Source organism: Protopterus annectens, chromosome 3.part1 (assembly GCF_019279795.1).
Source record: "Protopterus annectens isolate FY-2018-M chromosome 3.part1, PAN1.0, whole genome shotgun sequence".
NCBI classification, from domain to species: Eukaryota; Metazoa; Chordata; order Ceratodontiformes; family Protopteridae; genus Protopterus; species Protopterus annectens.
Window position 1 is genome coordinate 1639446040 of NC_056732.1, and position 23367 is coordinate 1639469406.

Below are 23367 nucleotides of genomic sequence, written 5' to 3' on the forward strand. Positions count from 1 at the left end.
AATATGTAGCTGGCCTGAGTGTGCAGGTTCTCCTCTAAGAGGTATTGCTACCTGCTGTCTATAACAGTGATGCCCACACACAGGAAGGATGTCCATCACACTGGAAAGGTAAAGGACCACACCCACATGATGTAGGGATATATAGTAGGTGGTTGCCATGACAGTGGTAATTGGAAGTACTACACAGCTAGCTGCATTCCGTTAGCAATGTATATATAGCCGTCTTTACAGGCATGTTGAAGCACAGAGTACAAAACATCAGTGTCAATGTGCATAACCACAGCCAATGTGAAAACAGCCACAGCCACTTATGGTAAGCTAGCGTTATATTACAGTATATGGACTACTTGTTCAACACCATCCTCATATGTGCCACTCACACACTAACCCTACATATACTGGGCCACTACACGCGTGTATGGCCCTACAAACATGTAAGCCGATAGGGTAAAATACAGTCGGGCAGCGTGTAACATCAGATAGAACGGGACCAAGAACAATAATATCTACCACAATCTGTACACAGGCCAAAGTACATATTATCAATACACACACTATTGACATTAACCTTACGTATACAAACCTCAGTACTGTACATACAACCACAAAATGTCCAGGTGATGTCATCAGATATAACCCCATACTATAAATAACATATATAGTAGTCTATCTCACTGGCTTGTTATCAGTTATGATGTCATTAATTATGGTGTACAGCACATATGCACCTCTTGCTGCATGACATATGTACAAAGGTTGACAGAGTTGTGGCTGGAGGCACATACACAGGGCCAGTATTGACATGTTGCTGTGATAACCTCATACATTTACTGTTGTAAAAAGGTTTGTTGCAACATATCTCCTATGAGGGATGTGAAGTCAGTAACTCTCATGGCTGTCACCATCTACAGACTGCAATTCTCACACTACTTTCTGCAGTCCACATATAGGTGCTCTGTGGGTAACACATGAAACAAAAGGCACCACACACTGCCCAGTCTGCAGATGACCCTACAGATGTGGTTCCCTCATAAACATAGCACTGACATGGCAGTTATTAAAACATGTAGGACAGCCATATCCACACATACCCTGTTAAACCAACATTACTCCAAATGCAGTATAGCAGCACTTAGAGACTATAGTCAGGTCAGGCACATCCCCCTCCTGAGTGTTGCCCTGTTTCCACAGTGTATGTTGTTGGAGATAAATCCCCAATCCATCTGAGATGCTATTTGCCAAACTGCAGAATGAGTTCCTGCTCCCAGTGAATGAAAAGGCCCAACACCAACATGATGTTCCTAGATATTGGAGGGTGTTTCCATGCAACTGGAAATAGGAATGTTATCACAGCTGTTCCACATGCAATCAACTAGAGGAGGGCTGCAATTCGTGCAGAGGCCATCAGTTGATCATGAGCATCAATGTAAGTACACATGCTGCTGCCTTAAGCAAATCAGGTGTAGGCCTCCTCATCCACCAGAGGGAGTAAAAGAGTCAGACAGAGGCAAATTAAGTCAGAGATGGGTGGGAGAGTAAAACTTAAGCATGTTTGTTTCACACACCTACCAGCACAGGGTATCAAACCCCTGACAACTATGTAGTGCTATCACATTTCTATGCAGTTATCAGATGTGCCACATAGGTTACATGTTGAGGAGCCTTCAAAATGTATATGTGATGGTGAGTGGCATTTGCAACAGGGATATGGTAGCTATACGGTAGGTTTAGTACACATTCCTGTCTGCATGAACAGGTGCCAGTATCAACACAGCCACACACTCACAGGGACACACACATATTGACACACATGGCAGGGCCAGGAATACAGCTAATCACTAGTGAGAGTGCCACAACACATTACTGTGCAGGTATCACATGCACCACAGGGGTCATATAGAAGTTATATGGGCAAAGGGTATGTGGGGACATCTGACACTGGACAGCATGCTTCAGTATGCCAATGGGAGTTGTAGTGAGTGTGAATGTGATCATACACATCAAACACACACACACACACACACACACACACACACACACACACACACACACACACACACACACACACACACACACACTCACACTACCCATACTGACATGCATGGATGCATTGCTTCACTGATGTGTAGTGGCCAACTGTACCAGACAGCTGTACAAGGCTAGGTGATGGGTATAAAAGAACAAAAATTCGAGGGAGCAAGCTGCTAAGCGTAAGGAAAACAGATAATAAAGTAAAATCCACAGTCCGGTAAAACTGTAATAATCATTTAAATGTTAGCACTATGAGCTAAATTTAAATTTAAATTTAAATGTTTAAGGCTTAGCCTTTGGATGTAGTTGCAATTATTATGCAATTATTACGTAATTTATAATTTACGTATTTGTGTATATACTTTTTATACAATTTAAGAACAGTGCATATTACGTATATGAGCACTGATAGACATTATATCCCTTTATGATAGAAAAGGCTGGAAGTTTTTGCGTTTTAAATGGCGAAATAATTCGCATTTTTAAAGTGAAGTTTTGTTTAGTTTTGTTTCTAATATTTTAGCTGCTGGTTCTGTATGGTTTTAAACTCACAAGCTGTTGAATTGGTAATTGGCAATTTGTTTTCTAATTGGTTAATTAGTTAACAGCACCCTTTTTAAAGAAAGTTTGATACTACAACTGGTTGTTTCATTTTTGTCTGAGGAAGGAGAGATAGGAGTCTCTCCGAAAGTGCTTGTGGTTAATAAAAGCTCTAATATTACAGCGTATGGACTTTTGTTGCCTTCTTTGGAACAGTTTTACCGGACTGTGGATTTTACTTTATTATCTGTTTTCCTTACGCTTAGCAGCTTGTTCCCTCGAATTTTTGTTCTTTCGTAGTCTGTTTGGTTTTTGGAATCGTAGTAGGTGATGGGTATACCTTGGCATCAGCCTACATGACAATGGTCTGCATTGTGGCTCAGAGGTGTAGTTTCAGGATTTGCCCACACAGGTGGGTATTGTATTCACCATCCAGTCAACTGGGTGACTATTGTGTCTGGTCAATGTTGTGCATTGCTTGCCATGTATGTGTTCCTTAGTCCATGACATGGACGGTGACTGGGATGTGCACACCTCCCACTTGCATGTACAGTGACATGTAGAACTGTAACTGGGATGTCTGGCCCATGTGTATACAGATTATCATCAGATGCACAAGTCCTGGCCGCATGTGGTGGTAACTGGTAATGGATAGCAGGTTTATCCTGCACCTACATTGATAACATGCTACCAGCATTCCCTGGTGTCAGTGGCATCTGTCCATACAGGGCATGTTTTTAGGCATGGTATGTCCTTTGTGGGTCACATTTGATAGCACCATAGGTGTTGGAGGTGTCCAGTGGGGAACATGGGGAAGGTGCACTGTCAGCATGTACGTGCCTATTGGACAGATGGACAGGGTGCCATGCCTTCTGTAGCCCACTGCAATTGCAATCACAGCATAGTTACTATCAGTGGGCAATATTCAGGGTACTACCAACATAGTGGCTGTTGCCTAGGCAAGTGTGCATGTGTGTGTGTGTGTGTGTGTGTGTGTGTGTGTGTGTGTGTGTGTGTGTGTGTGTGTGTGTGTGTATGAGACATGGGCTGAGTGTGTTCTCTGGGTAAAACTAGGGTTGTTAACTTTGCTTGGCCTTGATGTCACATGTATGGGTATGGATTTGCACCCCAGCCTCTTGGCTATTTCACATCTGTTATCCCTGTACGGTGGACATTGTGATATACACTAGGGCCACCATATAAGAAATTTGCAGAACCCACTCCACATTGAGCCCAGTTGTTACACACTCACAACCACTTCCACACAGGATACAAGTTACAAACACACACACACACACACACACACACACACACACACACACACACACACACACACACACACACACACACACACACCTGTCACGTCTGGGATTAGGACTCCTACCTAACTAGTTTATTACACTACAGCACTATGCAGTTATAGGACGTGCCACAGAGATTATTGGAGTACTCCTTCCCCAAAGCTATATTTCACATTGGATGACATCAGCAGGATTGCCAAAGTAGGGCATTTGAATTGTAGTGAGTGTGGCTAGGCTAAAATGCATTGCTCCCTACACAGACATTGAAACAAACACAAAACATCCACAACCGACATGTGTGGGAATAGAACCCCTAACAGAGTTCTATATCACACTACAGCATGAAGCTGTTATAGGATGCACCATGGGGATTACTGGAGTACTCCTTCCCCAAAGCTGTATTTCACAATGAATGACATCAGCAGGATTGCCAAAGTAGGCCATTTGAATTGTAGTGAGTGTGTCTAGCCTAAAATGTATTGCTCCCTACACAGACAGAGACACACACACACTTGCCATGTCTGGGATTAGAACTCCTACCTAGCTCATCACACTACAGCACTACACAGTTATGGACACACCACGAAGATTACTGGGATACTCCTTTCTGGAAGATGTATTTCAAAGTGTATGACAGCAGCCTTGACAAAGTTGGACAATTCAATTGTAGTGAGTGTGACTAGCCTAAAAAGCATTGGTTTCTATAAAGATGGTGACACACACAGTTGCCAAGTCTGAGATTAGAACTCCTACGTAACTAGTTTATTACACTACTACAGTAAACAGGTATAGGATGCACCACAGAGATCACTGGGCTGCAGCTTTCCAAAAGGTGTATTTCACAGTGTATGACATCAGCAATCTTGACAATGTAGGGCATTTGAATTTTAGTGAGTGTGACTAGCCTAAAAAGCATTGCTCTCTACACCGACGGTGACACACACACACACACACACACACACACACACACACACACACACACACACACACACACACGCACACACACAGTTGTTATGTCTGGGATTAGAACTCCTACCTAACTAGTTTATTACACTACAGTAGTACGCAGGTATAGAATATGCCATGGAGATTACTGGGCTACAGCTTTTCAAAAGGTGTATTTCACAGTGTATGACATCAGCAGCCTTGACAAAGTAGGACATTTGAATTGTAGTGAGTGTGACTAGCCTAAAAAGCATTGCTCTCTACACAGACACACACACACACACACACACACACACACACACACACACACACACACTTGCCATGTCTGGGATTAGAACTCCTACCTAACTAGTTTATCACACTACAACAGTATGCAGTTTCAGGGAAGCACCACAGAGATTAATGGCCTGTACCTTTCACAAGGGTGTATTTCAAAGTGGATAACCTCAGCAGGCTTGTCATTATATAGCTATGGGGAGGACAATTCAATTGTAGTGAGTGTGACTAGCCTAAAATGCATTAGTTTCTATAAAGATGGTGACACACACACAGTTGCCATGTATGGGATTAGAGCTCCTACCTAACTAGTTTATTACACTACTGCAGTAAACAGGTATAGGATGCACCACAGAGATCACCGGGCTGCAACTTTCCAAAAGGTGTATTTCACAGTGTATGACATCAGCAACCTTGACAAAGTAGGGCATTTGAATTGTGGTGAGTGTGACTAGCCTAAAAAGCATTGTTTTCTACACCAATGGTGACACACACACACACACACACACACACACACATAAAGTTGTTATGTCTGGGATTAGAACTCCTACCTAACTAGTTTATTACACTACAGTATTACGCAGGTATAGAATATGCCATGGAGATTACTGGGCTAGAGCTTTCCAAAGGTGTATTTCACAGTGTATGACATCAGCAGCCTTGACAAAGTAGGGCATTTGAATTGTAGTGAGTGTGACTAGCCTAAAAAGCATTGCTCTCTACACACACACACACACACACACACACACACACACACACACACACACACACACACACACACACACACACACACACACACACACACACACACACACACACACACACACACACACACACACACACACACACACACACACACACACACACACACACACACGCATAAAGTTGTCATATCTGGGATTAGAGCTCCTACCTACCTAGTTTATTACACTACAGCAGTACGCAGGTATAGGATGCAACATGAAGATTATTGGACTACAGCTTTCCAAAAGGTGTATTTCACAGTGTATGACATCAGCAGCCTTGACAAAGTAGGGCATTTGAATTGCTGTAAGTGTGATTAGCCTAAAAAGCATTGCTCTCTACACAAACAGAGACACACACACACACACACACACACACACACACACACACACACACACACACACACACACACACACACACACACTTGCCATTTCTGGGATTAGGGCTCCTACCTAACTAGTTTATCACACTAAAACAGTACGCAGTTTCAGGGAAGCGTCACAGAGATTAATGGCCTGCACCTTTCACAAGGGTGTATTTCAAAGTGGATGACCTCAGCAGGCTTGTCATTGTTCAGCTATGGGGAGGGCAGTGTGTGTGCATGGGTCATAACCCATTCATCTACAGGTTGACACACCACATGTGGGCACATGCAGGGTTATATTCCACATGTACGTCTATACAGCTGCTACGTGACTACTTCCTTGTACAGTCATGTTGCACAGCTAGCACTTGCACCACATAGTCTGTCATGCTGACAGATACCAGTGACTAAGGTCCACAGTGAGTGACATCCAAACCTCATGTGGTTGTAGCCATTTGGCTGTGTGCTGGGTGGGGCAGGCCTCATAATGAATGGCCCCTTATGACAGTCACTCTCTTCCACACATCTGTGTATATCTACTTTTGGCTTATTATAGTGTGTTGTCCTGGGATATATGCCTGTATTCCTATCCAGTGTGTGTGAAAAGCATGAGTGCTGCATACTGAGGAGTGTCTGCACTAACATCTGCAAATGCCAGATATGTCTGATCCACTGATGTTTGCAGACATGGCCTTCATTTGTTCAAGTGTGTGAGCATGCCCACTATGACCTTTCTGTATGTTGTTGGCTGATATTGCCTTCATTTCTCTAAGTGTGTGAGCATGCCCAGTATGCCTTTCTGTACTGAATGCGTGAATCGATTCCAGGTAGTTTGTACTGCAGTGCAGACCTTTGTGTTGTACACCTACAGGTAGCATACTGTTTCTGCAGGGTATCCATTGATCATTTGGCAATATGGGGACAAACTGTGCAGGGGATAGTGTGTACTGTAGGTGAATGTGTCTGTGCTGCTTCAGCTGCATGGTACTGCTGTTAGCAGAGATATTCAGAGATGTGTACTGTTGTACACAGTGATGTTTTCTGTCCTCATGTACTGTCAGGTGGACATTCCTGCTCACAGTGATGACTTGGGGGACAAGGGTGACTCCAGCTGTGTCTGGTATTGTGGGCAGACACCTATGTATTCACGGTAAGTTATGTCATTCTGGAGGGGGAGTTGCAGACACTTGGTGTTGGGTTTGTGTATCTAGTTGAGCACCTTGGTACAATACTGGCAGAGGATCCCATACTTGTCTGCCCATCAACTTGGCAGTATGGCCTTATCTTGCTGTGGCAATGCCTCACAGCTGTACATATTTGCACAGGTTAGCCAAAGGCAGGGACCATGGGTCAGGACATTTACCCTATTGTGGTGTATGGCAGGTGTGTAGCCACCCATTTATGTGTTTGCCGCCAGGGATAGTGTGTGCACACAGCTTGGTGTCAGACCCTGCACATTTCATGTTGCCCATGCTCCCACACCCCCCCTCTGTTATTCTAACCTCTTCTATACATTATGCATACATTCTCTGATACTTTCCCTAAGGGTATCACCACATCACAGGTGTGTGTTAGTGTTGGTCCACAGTTCATGCAGTGGGACATGATGGACATGTTACTGTGGTTTGTCCACATGACCTGGCATACAGCTTATATGGAGTGTGTTATGTTGCTATTTGGGTATCCCTGACATAACATGCATTGGCAGTACATGTGAGACATGGGCCTTTGGCAGGTGCCTGTGGGGCATTAGGTGTTGATGCAGGCCAGATGTGGCAGGCCGTTGCATTCTGTCAGTCCTACAGTCCCAGAGTACCATGCAGTATATTCCCCTGGGGTGACAGATTAGATGTGATAGTTGTTCTTGCCAATACCCTCTATCAGTCTTGATCAGGTGGTGTGGATGCTGGCAGGGTGCTACCTACAGCTAGTGTCACACCTGAATGGTACACCTGCACTGCATGCTGCAGTCTTCCGCTATTGCCATATACAGGTGGGGTCGTACTGTACCCATTCCCCACAGCAGGGATATTGCCAGAGAGGTGTCTGTGGGTTGTGTGTGTGTGGCTAGATGCATGTGTGCTATGGGCACTAATTGCATCTGACACACAGATATGCATGGGGCATTATAGTTATGCTGGCATGTGCAGGTACATCAGCTGATTCCCAATACATCAGTCCTACCTCCTTTGTGATCTGCAGGTGTTCAGGCAGACATCACCGGTATCCCCTACTACAGGTCTTGTTACTGTGATGCATACCTATATGTACAAATCCAAGGGTGTCACCATTTCACAGTGACACAATATACAGTATGTATGTCTGGGGTGCTTTCCCCTGTGTACTGCTTGTATATCTAGCCCAACAGCCATGCCATGTCAGTCTTTCAGATGGTGACACATATTACCACCATACATTTACATTGGCTTACTGCTAGCATGTGTTATACTGGTGGGGACTGCAGTCATGAAGGTTTGTCCCTGTTATCAGCAGTAGTGGGCAATGGCCACCAGGTCTTACCTCAACATGCATACATACTGACCACTCCCACACATTATGAAACACACACCATCCTAACACACACAGACCTGCATATTGTGCAAATGCTACAACCTATCCTGCTACCTTGGCCACCTCTGGGTATCTGTACTCCACTCATATTATACCTACTCATACATGTTACTACATTTCTACACAGGATTGGGGGGGCACACCTGAGTGTCACTACATTTCTATACTGGATTGGGGGAAGAGGCAGACCTGTCTGTTTCCACATGTCTACATAGGCGTGGGGGGCACACCTGACTGTTACTACATTTCTACATAGGATTGTGGAGGAGCACACCTGACTATTTTTACATTTCTACACAGGAGTGGGGGGCACACTTAACTGTTACTATGTGTCTACACAGGATAGGGGGCACACTTGACTGTAACTACATTTCTACACAGGATTGGAGGGGCACACCTGACTTCTTCTACATGTCTACACGGGAGTGGGGGGCACACCTGACTGTTACTACATTTCTACATAGGGTTGTGGGGGGACACACCTGACTGTTTTTACATTTCTACACAAGATTGGGGGGGCACACCTGACTGTTACTACATTTCTACAATTGATTGGGGGGGCACACCTGACTGTTTCTACATTTCTACACATGATTGGGGGGCACACCTTACTCTCTCTACATATCTAAATAGGATGGGGGGACACATCTGGCACTTTTCCCACATTTGTTATGACTGTACTGGTATGTCAGGTACTCCATTTCATTCTGTATTCTAACCTATCATACTGAATATAAGCATATCAGTGTACTACAGGTCTTAGCTTTGGTTGCCCTACATATTAGTGTCTGACTTCCTACCCTTCAGAACTAACAGCCCACTGCCTGACCTGCTGTAGTATGTCTGTGTAGGCCTGGGGGGAGGTTACCCATAGGCATCATACAGAGGCCATAGTACAGGCTCTGTTTCAGTTTGTCTACACCTGCCCTGCTGGCTGAGACTGTTGTTGGGTATGTGAACCTCCCTGACTGGCACGTGGGAGTCATATGGACACACACATGTCACGCAGCACATTTCCTGCAGTGGGTTTTGTCACCCTGTGTAGCACTAGCTACTTTGGTGACTCCAGTATGTGTTACAGATGTCATGATGCCACTATGGGTTTCTACTATCTGCTGCCATAATATTCAGCCACCCAATTCCCTTGCATGCTCACATCCATACTACAGATACAGGTAATGACACATTCTACTCCAATTGGCAATTGGTAGGTTGATTGACTTACCTTGTGAGTGCGCCAGGACTGAGGATGATGCTGGAGGGCTGCCTATGTTGGATGCACATAGCACACTCCCTATACTTGGTTGAGCACAAGTAGTGTCATGTTTGGCATCCCTTTTACTGTATGTGTGAGTCAGAGAGAGGTGTCATTCCCTGGGTCCCTACTGTATCAGTATATGTGCTATGCATTGTCTCTTTGCTATGGCCAGGGCATACTGGGCATGCCTCTATCTGCCTACTGGGGCAGGCTCAGGTTGTTCCTCCTCTGAGGTCATTCTGTGCCTGTGCAGGCCTTGCCATTGGTGGGGGGCTGTGTGGCCCTGCCCCTCCCTGTTCCTGCTGTAGCTGTTTCCACAGGATCATATTGTGTAGCATGGCACATACCATAACAATTTGAGTACATGTAGCTGGTGAGGACTGCAAGGCTCCACCGGAACCATGACTTGAGCATCCCAAACACATGCTCTATTATAAGTCTGGTCTGTGTGTGTGCCTCATTATGGCGTTCCAGTTCAGGTGTGTGCATTTCTGATGGACGTCATCAGCCACAGCTTCAGTGTGTAACCAGCAACCCCCACCAGGTGACCATAGGGAATGTCCCTATTGGAAAATCTCTGGTACAGCTGCGTCAGATGCCAAATGTGGGAATCGTGATAGTTTCCAGGGTAGCCAGCACACACATTCATTATAATGCCCTGGGCATCGCACATGACATGGAAGTTGATGGAGGGGAGGCCCCTGTGGTTGATGTAGACCCTACCCTGATCACCAGGTGGTGCTTTGATGCATATGTGTGTGCAGTCTATAGCACCCACTACCTCAGGGTATTCTGCTATTTGGTGGAAGAGAAGCATATTACTGGCCAACACCTCACGGATGTTGAGGAAATATATGTGCTCACTGGCAGGTGCTGACATGGCATCCAGGAACTGGTGGAATACTCTGGATGCTGATGTGTGTGAGATCCCCATGATATCCCCATTTGAGCTTTGGGAGGTACCTGTGGCTAGTATTCCTAGGCTTACACATACTTTGGTATCCACTGGGATGGGTTCCCCTCAGTTAGTTCAGTATGTCAGGCGTGGCCGGCACAGCTCAACAATTTGCTGTAGGAGGTCCCTGTCCACCCTATAGTGCTCCACTATCTCCAGCTCATGTAACCCTGGTAGGTTACCCTGGGTCTGTATGCTCTTCTCTGTCTCCTCACTGTGGGTTGATCAGCAGCCTTCACATCCTCACCACTCTCAGCCTCTTGCACATGTTCTATGTTGCCTGCTGCAGCCCCTATCATTTTGTAGTTTTGTTTGTTAAAAGTTCCCTGCTTGTATACACCGATGGTCTAGAGTATGGGAAAAAACAGAGAGGAAGGTGTTTGCTTACTTTATAGTAGTGTTCTGGGCTGGGCTGGTCTGCTGCCTGTGTAATTGGCTGATTCTGATACATTTCACCTGCCAGCTATGCTAGTTTTCCTTGATTACCTTCTTACTGCTGTTTTCCCTTCCCAGTGCCTTCCTGTTTAAGCCCAGAGGTGCGCTGCACAAACAGAGTGCTCAAATGTGCACAGTGTTGCTATTTCCTGGTTTAACTTTTTTTTCTGTCTTTAAAACCCAGTGCGCGGTGCGCACACCCGCTTAGGCAATGTAAAGAGTGCTAGGCTGATTCAGACACACCCCTTGCTTAGCTGTGCTAAGCTAGGAGCACACCCAAGCCACAGGCTCCAGTCTGTTTACAGTATGCCTGACACACACCCCTGTGATGTCAGCTAACTCCTAGGTGTGCACCAAGCTATTCCTACTCTTACACTGTTGGGACCTGACTAGCATGCTGGGGAAAACTGGGATTCACTATCATTCCCTTCATTTTCATAGGATTGCCTGCAAATGCATAATTACATGTCTCACACTGAGCCTTCCCCTTAGCAACCACTACTCACTGGCCATGTTGTCTTCTACCTACCATTGACTTTCATGGCAGAATAGTGATTTTAGTTAGAATGCTTATTTTAGGTTTATTTTATTATTTTCCCCAGATCCCTTAAACAGCAGAGATCGGCAAAAAAAATAAATAAAAGTTGATTTTTTTTATTTTTTAGGCTATGCCAATGGCCTTATAATTGGCCATTGGCATGCTTCCTGACTGATATGCAGCCTTTATTCGGAGCTGTCATCGCTCCATTTCTGCAGATTGCACTAGTCCTGCACGGCCGGTTTCAAGCTTCCTGGATCGCAAATTCACCTCTTTTGCATGGCTTTCTCCTGCAAATGGGGTGATTTGCATACTGAAGCTTAGTCCGTGCAGGACTAGTGCAGGAGTGCTCGTGCACGCCCCTGCAGGCTGTTCCTGGATCGCACAGCAGACATATTGCCTGCTAGAGCTCCTGCACTAATCCTGCATGCCGTGCAAGGCATGCAGAATCTGGGGGGATTATGTATTAGTATGCAATATAACATAACTAAGCCCACAAAAACTCTTATGATTAATTATTACATTGACTCATTTAGGAAAATTATTAATGCAAATATAGATTTAAAAATCTGGTCTGATCTTTTAACACCATTCATAGTGACAACGAGCTATGCACATAAAATATACAGAGAAATAATTAATTCCTGGGAACAGAAAATATTTGTTTGTTGGTTTCAATGTATCAAAGAACTAAAAGTTCTGTATATGCAAACAATAGAAACAATATACAAAATTCCACAGCAAGATTGGTTAACTATGCAAAGCATTCTGATATATTCGCAAGATTTATGCTGAATAATTAGTAATTCTTCAATTAAAGAAATACCTAAACTTACGAAATACCTATATGAAATCATATATAATGATTATGACATGGGAAATAGTATTTCGAAAATTTATAAGATATTGATAAATTATAAAACAACACCAAAATCCTCATATTGGAATTATATAACAAAAGGACACTCATTACAGCTAACTGAAGAAATTCAATTGGTGGTGCTGCGGTAGCGTTGTCGCCTCACAGTAAGACGTTGTCCTGTTCGATTCTCAGCTAAAGCATCTTCTGTGTGGAGACATGCGTGAATGGGCGTACCTTCGTTGAAGGTTGTGCATCAGAGCTGGCAACTCGGCACGTAAAAATTTACTGCCAATCATTAGCGTACCGGAGTTCCGCTGTGGCGACTCCTAACCGGGAAAAGCCAAAAGACACAACATTATCAATAAAACATACATCCTTTACACTATGCTGGAAAGTTTTTAATTGGAAATGCTTGCACAGAGTATTCTTAACTCCATATAGAATTACTAAAATTAATTCTTTCACAAAGGGAATATGTTGGAGCTGTGAGCAAATACACAATGCAGATTGGAGTCACATTTTTTTCGACTGTGTTAAAATTAAGCCATTTTGGAATGGTATTAAAAAGTTTTTACAAGCTTTATTTAATGAATCATTTAACTTCTCTAAGGCTCTAGTTTTATTAAATGTTTTTGAAGGTCCTTATTTGAATGAGTCAAATATGTATCTAGTATGGACAATACTTGCAATCTCAAGGAAGTGTATAACAAGAAGGAATACAAACACAATACCAACTTTGGAAGACTTCTACAGCCTACTGAAGACCACAGCATTGTTGAAAATTAAAATTAAAGAATTAAGGAGTCATCCTAAGCCATTTATTAACAACCAATGGAAAAAAAGTCTTATCATTGATTGACACTTTACAATAACTAAACAGATACACTCTGATAACTGGATTGTTATACCTATAAAGTAATTCTATATATTGAACTCTGTTATAGTGTCAGGCTGATGTAATCAGTGTACATAGTTATTTAAGATGTTATATACAAATACTATGGAATTTATTCAACTGTATTTGAAAAATAAAAAAAATTGAGAAAAAGACACATATATTCAGGTCCCCGCATCAATGGCATGGATGGCAAGGATGTGCAGTTGACAGCATGTGTGTGAGTCATGAAGGGGTGCTATTGACATGGGTCATGGAGTGGTGCTATGTGTGTCTGTAGGTGACCTGCATGTGACAGTGGTGTTGGAGTGTGTGCATGTACACAGTCAAGCTCAGTGCTAGCCCTACATGTGCATATGGTGGACAGCTGTGGATTGTACATGGTAGACTGGACAGTTCACCATCTCTGGTCATGAACATGGGAACTGGCTCCTCCATGAGTAGCATGGGCAGCACCATGCCCAAGGTCAGATGAAGTGTTAGTACCTGATGGTGACTGCTGTCTGCTGGGCCTGTGTCCCCCACGGGACCACCAGGACCACGTGCCCATGGTCTGCCACATCATGGTATGGACAGCACACCTCCCTCTGTAACACTGGAGCTGCTGCCACTATGGGAACATGAGTGTGCATGGCCAAGTGCACTACCAGCACATGGTGTTGCTGGCCTGCGTCCACGTGTCTGACGGCCAATCCCAACCACATATTCCAGCACAGACAACATGCGCTCAAAGACAGATACTGTCTGAGCCCACTACATCAGTGAAATGTTCCATGGCATCACCAATGCAATAGAGGCAGTCACAGATGTCAGATTGTGCTGCATCCATAACCATAAGCATCCATCTAGTGTTGCATTCAGCTTGTGCCTGTGTCTCCATGATAGCCAGAAACATGTGGTGAGTGACCCATGATGCAACACCTGCAGCAGGAAGTGGATGAGCAGCAGTCCTCCATCAAGCACCCCTGTCAATCTGCTTGTGTGGAATCTTGCCAGCTGTCTGGCTATGGCTAGTGTCTACACTCAGTGATGCCATAGTTCTCACACTGTCCTGTACTATGTCACCAACATTTGACTGTCCAATATCAGTGGCCTCTGGTAGCTGGGTATGTGTGGGCATACTGACTGTGTGCAGGGACAATGAGGCAGAAGAGGGATGTCAACCTCTGGGACAGATTCAGCCACTGACAACCCCAACTGTGCCTCACTATGGCCACCATCATCATCATCAGAGTCTAATGAGACACTGACATCAGGTTGTAAAGAGGACAGACTCCAACACCGCTGCTCACCTGTTAGAAGCAAGACAAAAGCAGTACATTACCATCTGCACTATTATATATGTTAATCCAGGTTCACCTTTAAAATGGCAATCTCAACATGATCGACCACACTTTCACGAACTCCAAAATGCGAACGTCCCAAATGCTGAAAACCATATATGCGAATGGCTAAATCACACACTCTTTTGACCCATGGTAGCACTGGTGTTGAGGTGTGGCGCGGCCGGAAACATCGAAATTCAACATTCATTTGATATTTAATACTTGTTACAGATTTGAATTCGCGGAATATGTGTTGATGAAGTGGTAGATCGATCATATGTGATCGACGATATAAAGGTAAACCTTAATCCATACAGACTCATACAGATGAGGGTCCACAACTGCATCACATGTCCCACATCTTCTCATTTTGATCCCATGCACAACACACATGCCCACAACAACATACACAGACAACTCAGGCCCTGTATAACATGCACGTCAGCTACATCCAGGTAACATTACCAGTTCAATACACCGGTCAGGTATGCAATATGACAATGTGACAGAAATACACATGAAACCTAATACACCTATCTTGACAATGCTATATCAGTTGTAGTACCAGTGCCTCAGGTATCTACCTTCTCCCTATTGGGTCTAAATGGGCATCTTGGAGCAATTGCCTCATGTGCAGCAGGCTGCATAGTTGCTCATAACTATAAGTGCAAACATGTTAATGTTTGTACAAATACACATATGTCATTCCCTAGGCTATGCACTGTTGTTAACTGCTCCAAAATGGAACATAGAATTATTCCACTCTAGCTAAGCAGAACACTTGTGCAAAAGGCAAAATGGCAGCCCTTAACATACATAGGGTATATCTGCTCAGGCAAAATAACAGTATGTCACTTACCAGGTACAGGACCACAAACTCCGGCCACACCTAACTTACTTGTGAAAAGGTGAGGGGAGGTATTGTCAGCAACACCAAATATTTCAGTGTTACAAGGTAATATGTGTGTATATCCACATGTATAGTAGCTAATGTGATACTGGCTATATTGCTGCCATTCTAAGTATGTATGCACAACTGCGGTGAAAAGCCAACCTCCCCTCTCCAATGCAGATAGAGCTGACACCCATGTACTGATCTGTAGAGCCTGCCACAATGACTGCAAATGTATTGTGCTGGTGAAAAGAGTCAGCTTACCTGGATGCTCCTCTGATGTGCATGCTGGGACACCCACATCCAGGATGTATGGTGTGATGGTTGGCTGGGAGCTGTGGCTTGATCCGAGATTCACCAGGAATTTCTCTGTGGCTGACAGGGGTTGCTGTTTTGCAGGCCCTCGACTGGTGGCAGCACAATCCCTGGCAACAGCAGCTGCCCTTTGAAGTGCAGCATTGACAATGTCTGTGGTCCGGTGTTGAACCTATTCGTAGGTCCTGGCCAATATCATTAACAGTCCTCAAAAGGTCAGTCCACAGTGCTGTCCGCTGTTCTTGATTGTGGTGACCCCATTGGCAGCAGGATATTATGGTTGAGTCTGAGGGCATCCACTATAGTGTCATTTTCTGCAGATGAAAATGGAGGATGTCTCTGTCTATACATTGTACCTGCAAGACAACAACAGGGGAACACATTACAGGACCAGATACTTGGATGTCCATGATGTACAGATCCTGCACAACCAAAATAGACTGCACTACTCACGATTCCCTCACACATCATACCCTGCAGTCTATCAACACACTACATGTGTGGCTATCACCAAGATAGTAGCAATACCAGTTATGTCCCTGTGTGCCTTGACAGAGTCTGCTGTATGCCTCTACACCCATTACTGCAGTTTACTGTGGTGTGTCCCTTATGGGCAAAGTCCCACTACTATGTCATACAGCCACTGTCAGACAAATAGCTGTGTACTATTACAACTATATGGGGACAATCCAGCACCACCAGTGTGCCACAATGATAATGCAAACGTGTTGTAGTATATCTTCCCTGTAAGCATCATACCTCTCCACTACACAGATGTTTCCAGAATGTGAGCATGTGCCTCATAGATGTGTCCCTTTTGTCACACACATGTGGATCTCTGACAAATGGTTGGCCAATCATTGACGGCTGTTGTCAGACTATAGAGAATCTGGCTGTCACATGCTAGACCCCTCAGAAAACACTAATAATACAGTAATATATGTTAGTCTATTCATACTCTTACTTTGTATGGCCAATATCTATATCCTGTCACTGAGTTTGGGCCTGTGTCCTTCCACTAATTATGACTATGACCTGAATTGCTGCTCTGAGGTGTTGACAGGTATGTTAGCCATAGCTCTCATGCAATGAGGTACGAATGTCACCAAAACACTGACCTAGCCAGAGTACATCAGGGACAGTCAGGGATACCTTTACAATGTCATAACTATTTCTGTTTGACATTGACAGACTGAAAGGAGGTGAATTACAGTACATCATTTAATACTATAGCTGTGTACACCCTAACTTACTGTCAATATGTCTAACTCATAATCCACTTGCTTTCCTACAACAGCTGACCATTGTAGGAGTGAGTAACAAGGGCACAGCTGTGATTTGATTCAATGCAGGGACAGTTGAGAGGCCTGCCTGTAGCTGTTGGACAGCAGAGTATCACCAACATGTCAATACTATAGATATACTACAGGCCTACTGTTGTAATCCCTATTCCCCATACCTCCATCTTTCCATATGCATCCCATTATATGGGGACATGTATTACATAAGAAGTAGAGTGAAGTAATCTTTTTTTGACCTGAACCTCTGCAAACAGCTTGGAAAACCATTTTCTGTCTGAGTAAAGCAACATACAGACCTGTTCCGCTTAAGCAGTTGATTGCCTTTTCTAGGTAATGCTCATTAACATGTGATTGCCTATGCACCAATCTGTGGGTCAGACTTGCTAACTGCATCCAAAACAGCTGGGTTGCATTTTTGTTAGCCAATAACAATCCACCGCAGTGCAATATTTAAGGGCTTCATGTAGGCCTTGGCCCCTTTCTTAGTCTTTGAGATAGACATTAGTGAGGTGTGGAGACTACAGCATCACAGAAGGCAGGTACAAATACTGTTGAGATTTATGAGGTATGTCCACAGTTTTGCATGACATGTTTGGCCATTGTCCCATGACATTGTGATTATCTGACAGTTCAGTGGTAAACATTGTAGGTTGTGGTCAGTAAGGAGAGAGAGAGACATGTGAGTGTCAGACATCATACCCATCAGAATATCCATGCTGCTGCAGTAGCTGCTATTCTATCAGCTCACTATATTTGTAGGGGCAAACTGTGAAACATGTCCTTGTCACTGGACATTTGCCCCCCCCCACCCTTAATGTATGGTTTTGTCTGGATCCCTTGTTCTAGGGGGTTGTGAGGTATGGTAGGTCTGTAACAGCTAGCTTACCATACAGCTGCATATGTAGGACAAATAGGGTGTGTGTGAATATTTTGGAGGACAGCAAGCTGTACATGTAATTAAGGCAGCAGTGTCAGCTCTGTCTGCCAGGGGAATGGTACCCTTTAAGTCCAGTCAAAGCATGTGCTTAGGGTACATCTATTATGTAACAGTGCCCATCACAGAGTAGTACTGACATATAGTTAGGCTATATGAATATGTGGAGTCTGTCCCTACCTACAGGCCTTTGACTTGGAAACACATCGCCACAGTAGTCATGAAATCCTTCTATGTGGCACACCTCATTAGACCCATTATAGAGTACAACACCCCTTGTGGTATGTACCTCACAAGACATCTACAACAACTGGAAAGGCCACAGAAATACCTCACAAAGAGGATTACCAGCCTCAAACAGATGCCCTACGCAGACCATCTAAAAACACTCCAGCTTAACTCCGTCACATATCGCCTACTCAGAGCCAATCTCTGCCTAACATACAAAGCTATGTCAAACTCAGAGCTGTTGGACATGCTCCACTTAAAGAAATCCCAGTCCCTCTGAGCTACACACTCAAGTGACCTAAACCTTGTCACCACAATAAACAGAACATGCTGGAGGGAAAGATTCCTGTCCCAGAGACTTCCCATACTCTGGAACAAACTACCTATTTATATCAAACAAAGCTCCTCATTAGCACTCTTCAAGAAAAATCTTAATGATTGGATGGGAGATAGGAAATTCACCCTGGGGATCACTTCTGTGGTTCTGCTTGACAGGGGCACAGGAAAATAATTGTCTTGGGTGGCAAAAGCCAGGGTACTGTTTGGCTAGGCTTATATAGGCCCTAGGGCCAATAGCCTAGTACCTACCTATGAACATGGGTAGCAGTTAATTCAGTAGCAGCAACATGTGTGGGTTAAAATTGCATGACTTAGTCATTACTTACTGTGTTCACAACAATGTAATTGAAGTTCAACTCACTGGATTTGAACCCAGGACTCTGGGTGGCAAACATACTGCATGAAAGGCATTTAACAGGCTGAGCTACTGATTCAGTGCTGCTGCTGGTGTATTTGCAAGATATACATGCATACATACATTCTGTGACACATGTCTGCAGTCATCATTATGTGCATGGCTGTCAAAGGCAGTTGTTCTGCAGCAGGGTTCCAGTTGTACACATGTACTTTGCCATTACTGCCTTATCAGGTGTGTTAAAAGATGTTGCTGATAAAAGGGTACATATACCCACTATTCCAAGCCTCACATACATCTATTATTATTTATTTGGCTGTGTACTGGTGTACTTTTTGCATCAGACCCTTAGGGACACTCCCATTTCTCCCAGTAGATGTACTTGCAGTCTGTCAGTGGCAATCAGTATATTTTTCTGGGAACATCTGTTTTAATTAAGAGCTGAGTGACCTAGTGGGTTAATGCACTATACTGTAGTTGACAGAGGCCCTGGTTCAAGACTTGGTGGGGTGGTTATTTTGCAGATGTGAGAAACACATAATATCATTAAGGCACATTAAAGCACATTTCATAGGTTCATAGGTTCATAGGTTCATACTAGGCTATCTGCCCGAGGGCATTTACAAGCCTAGCCCATCGTTTTGTGGCTTAGGCCACCCCTTTAGTATGGGGAACTATACCCATTATTTTTCTGTGCCTCTGTCGAGCAGTGACACTGAGGTAATCCCTGGGGTATATCTGCGATCTCCCATCCATTGGTCAAGATTTCTCTTGAACAAGGCCAGCGAGGTGCTCTGCCTCACATGTACCGGGATTTTGTTCCACAGCATAGGGAGTCTTTGGGTGATGAATCTATCCCTCCAGCACGTCCTATTAATAGCCGTGTCAAGGTTTAAGTCTCCGCCCTTGTGGCTCTGATGGATCTAGATTTTTGAGGTGAAGCATATTCATCAAATCTGGGTTTGACATGGCCTTGTATGTTAGGCAAAGGTCACCTCTGAGCAAGCGTGCGACTGAATAGAGCTGGAGTTCTTTCAGTCGGGCAGCATAGGACAGATTTTGAGACCCTTTATCCTTTTGGTGAGGAACTTTTGTGGCCTCTCCAGCTGCTGCAAGTGTCGGGTCAGATACATTCGAATGGGGCATTGTACTCAATCATTGGTCTGATGAGTGATGAGTAAAGGGAGACTATGACCTCCCTTGATCTAGATGAGAATCCTCATGATAAGGTGGGCAATGTAGAAGGTCTTCCTAACTACTTTAGCTACATGGGTGTCGAATGACAGACTACTATCAACCTGGGTCCCCAGGTCCCTGATAACTTCTTCTGTGCTCAGTGGATTGCCACCTATTTGGTAGCTAGGGGTAACCTTGTTTTTCCCGAAGGGTATGGCTATACATTTTTTGGCATTTAACTTTAGGCCGTGGCTCTGGCACCAGTTATCCGTTTCTGTGAGACCCTTCTGAAGGATATCTGTGTCAGATGTGTTTTCTACTATGGCCCAGTTTGCAGTCATCTGCAAACTTTGTCAGCCATAACCCTCCTGTGTTTGCTTGTACTTCGGAAAAGTAGATGCCAAACAAGAGTGGGCCCAGGACTGAGCCCTGTGGGACACCACTTGTGACAGGCTTTGAGTCTGACATGGCGCCAGCAGCTCTGACCCTGTGGGTTCTGTCACTCAGCCAGTTTGCAACCCATCTTGTGATGTATGGGTTGACATTTAAGCTGATGAGTTTTTCAATGATACCGAATGGGGTATTGTATCGAAGGCCTTAGCCAGATCGAGGTAGGCTGTATGGACTGCCTTTCCTCATCAATGGCTTTGGTGACTGTTTCAAAAAGTCAACCAAGTTTAAAAGGCATGATCTGCCTTTGACAAAGCCAAACTGGGTTGGATCCAAAGTCTGCAAATTCCTATGTCTTTATTTATGAGGTCCATTATGATCCTCTCCATGGCTTTGCAGATAAGGCTTGTCAAGCTAATGGGCGGTAATTTCCAGGGTCGGTGGAGGCACCGCCTTTGTGAAGTGGTACCACAGTTGCAGTGCGCCACTCCTGGGTGCGTTCCAGAGGTAAGACTTTGATTAAACAGCTGTCCTAGCTGTGGGTTTAATTCCTCATTGAGTTCATGGAGCACACAGCCGGGGACACCATCAGGTCCCATGGATGCTGTGTTTTTGCTTTGGAGAGCAGTTCTCACTTGGGCTGGAGATGTTTGGGGGCTGCAATCGTTTGGTATAGATATCTCTCCTTTTGGGGAGGGGAGAAGTTTGCACTGAACCTGTCAGCCAGTATGTTGGCAATGTCTGTAGGATCAGTAATCTTCACATCATTTTGAACTAGCTCTGAGCATATCTGGGAGTTTCCTCCCAGGTTTCTAACATAGCTAAAGAAGGCCTTATGATTGTCTTTTGAGTCTTTAGCTATTTTTCTCTCGAAATTTGCTTTGGATGATTTTATGAGAGCTCTTAGTTTTTACTTATAGTGATCAAGGGTGTCTTACCTTTTAAGGATTTTGCTCTATCTTGTAGTAGCTTCCTCCTTTTGTTGTAGAGTTTGTTTATGGCTGGGGTCCACCAGACTGGATGCTTGCCTTTGGTACAAAGAGTCTTTGTTTTGCTTGGGATTGCCTTATCCATGCAGTCCTGCAGGTGCTGGTAGAAGGCATTTGTAAGTGATTCAGCGGCTTGAGTACTGTTTTCCGCCGGCTCGGGGCCTTAAAGGAGACCACACTAGTCTTTAGAAGTGTGAAGTCGGCTTTGAGAAGTTCTTTACTGTGGTCTTTTTATTTCAGGTGGGGTGGGATGAGGACCTCCAGTGAGATTAGTTTGTGGTCTGATCTCACCAGTGAGGGGTACACCTCCGGTGTTGAACATTGTGCTCCCATGTTCGTGATGATGAGATCAAGTATGTTATCTCCTCTTGTGGGGATGGTGACTAGTTGTTCCATGGCATTTGAGTTTATGAATTCCAGGAACTTTTGGGCTAGGGTGTTTGGGCTTGAGTAGTGTTCCCAGTCTATATTAGGGTAATTGAAGTCACCTAGTATGATGGTGTTTGGTGATACATTTATCCCTCTAGTGTTTTCAGGAAGGCCATGTGAGGTTCCTGAGTTTGTGAGGGTGGCCTGTAACATGCTACAATTTGCAGAGCAGTCTTGCCTATGGTTAATTGCACCTGGATGGTCTCCGATGCATCGTCGTTGCCACCAGTCTTGAGGTGTGGGTGTCCTTGATGAATATGGATACCCCCTCCTTTCTTGGTATTGTCCAGATTTTGGGGCGGAACGCATGATATGAGGTAAAACCTGATAGCGCGGGTGCTCTCAGGAGCCTTGAACCAGGTTTCTGTCACAGCACAGACATCGATGTTCTCCATACTGAGAAGGGCCTCGAGTGCGTGCATTTTGAGATTTAGACTTCTGGCATTGAGCAGCATTACCCTTAGTTTTTTTCCTTTTTGTGTTCTAGGGTGGTAGGTTTAGAATTTGAGCCTTGCCTAAAAAGGCACTATGGGGTGGCAAGAGCCTTTGCCAATATCCGGAATCCCAGGGGTGACAGGTGCAAGCCGTCCCTTGCGAAGCAGCGTGGCTTGTCCAGCATGTCATCCCAGGCAGACAGACACTGGATCCCCTTTGAATGACACCAGTGTTTAAGCCAATTGTTAAAGCTGATCATCTTATCTCTGTATTGTGGCATCATTCTTGGTGAAGGTAGGATACTGCTCAAGGTCAGGGTCATACCTGTCTGGGCTACATAATCAGAGAGCTCCTCAATGTCTCTTTTCATGTAGTCCAAGGAGGTACGTCTCAGGTCGTTTACACCAGCGTGGACAATGACTGAATTCTTAAGTGGGTTTGTGTGCCGTGCCACTTAGCACCATGCAAGCCTGCACTAAAAATTTAAAAAGAAAAGAAAAGAAAAATAGGTGATATGAAAATGGTGAAATGGGGCAAGCAGGGG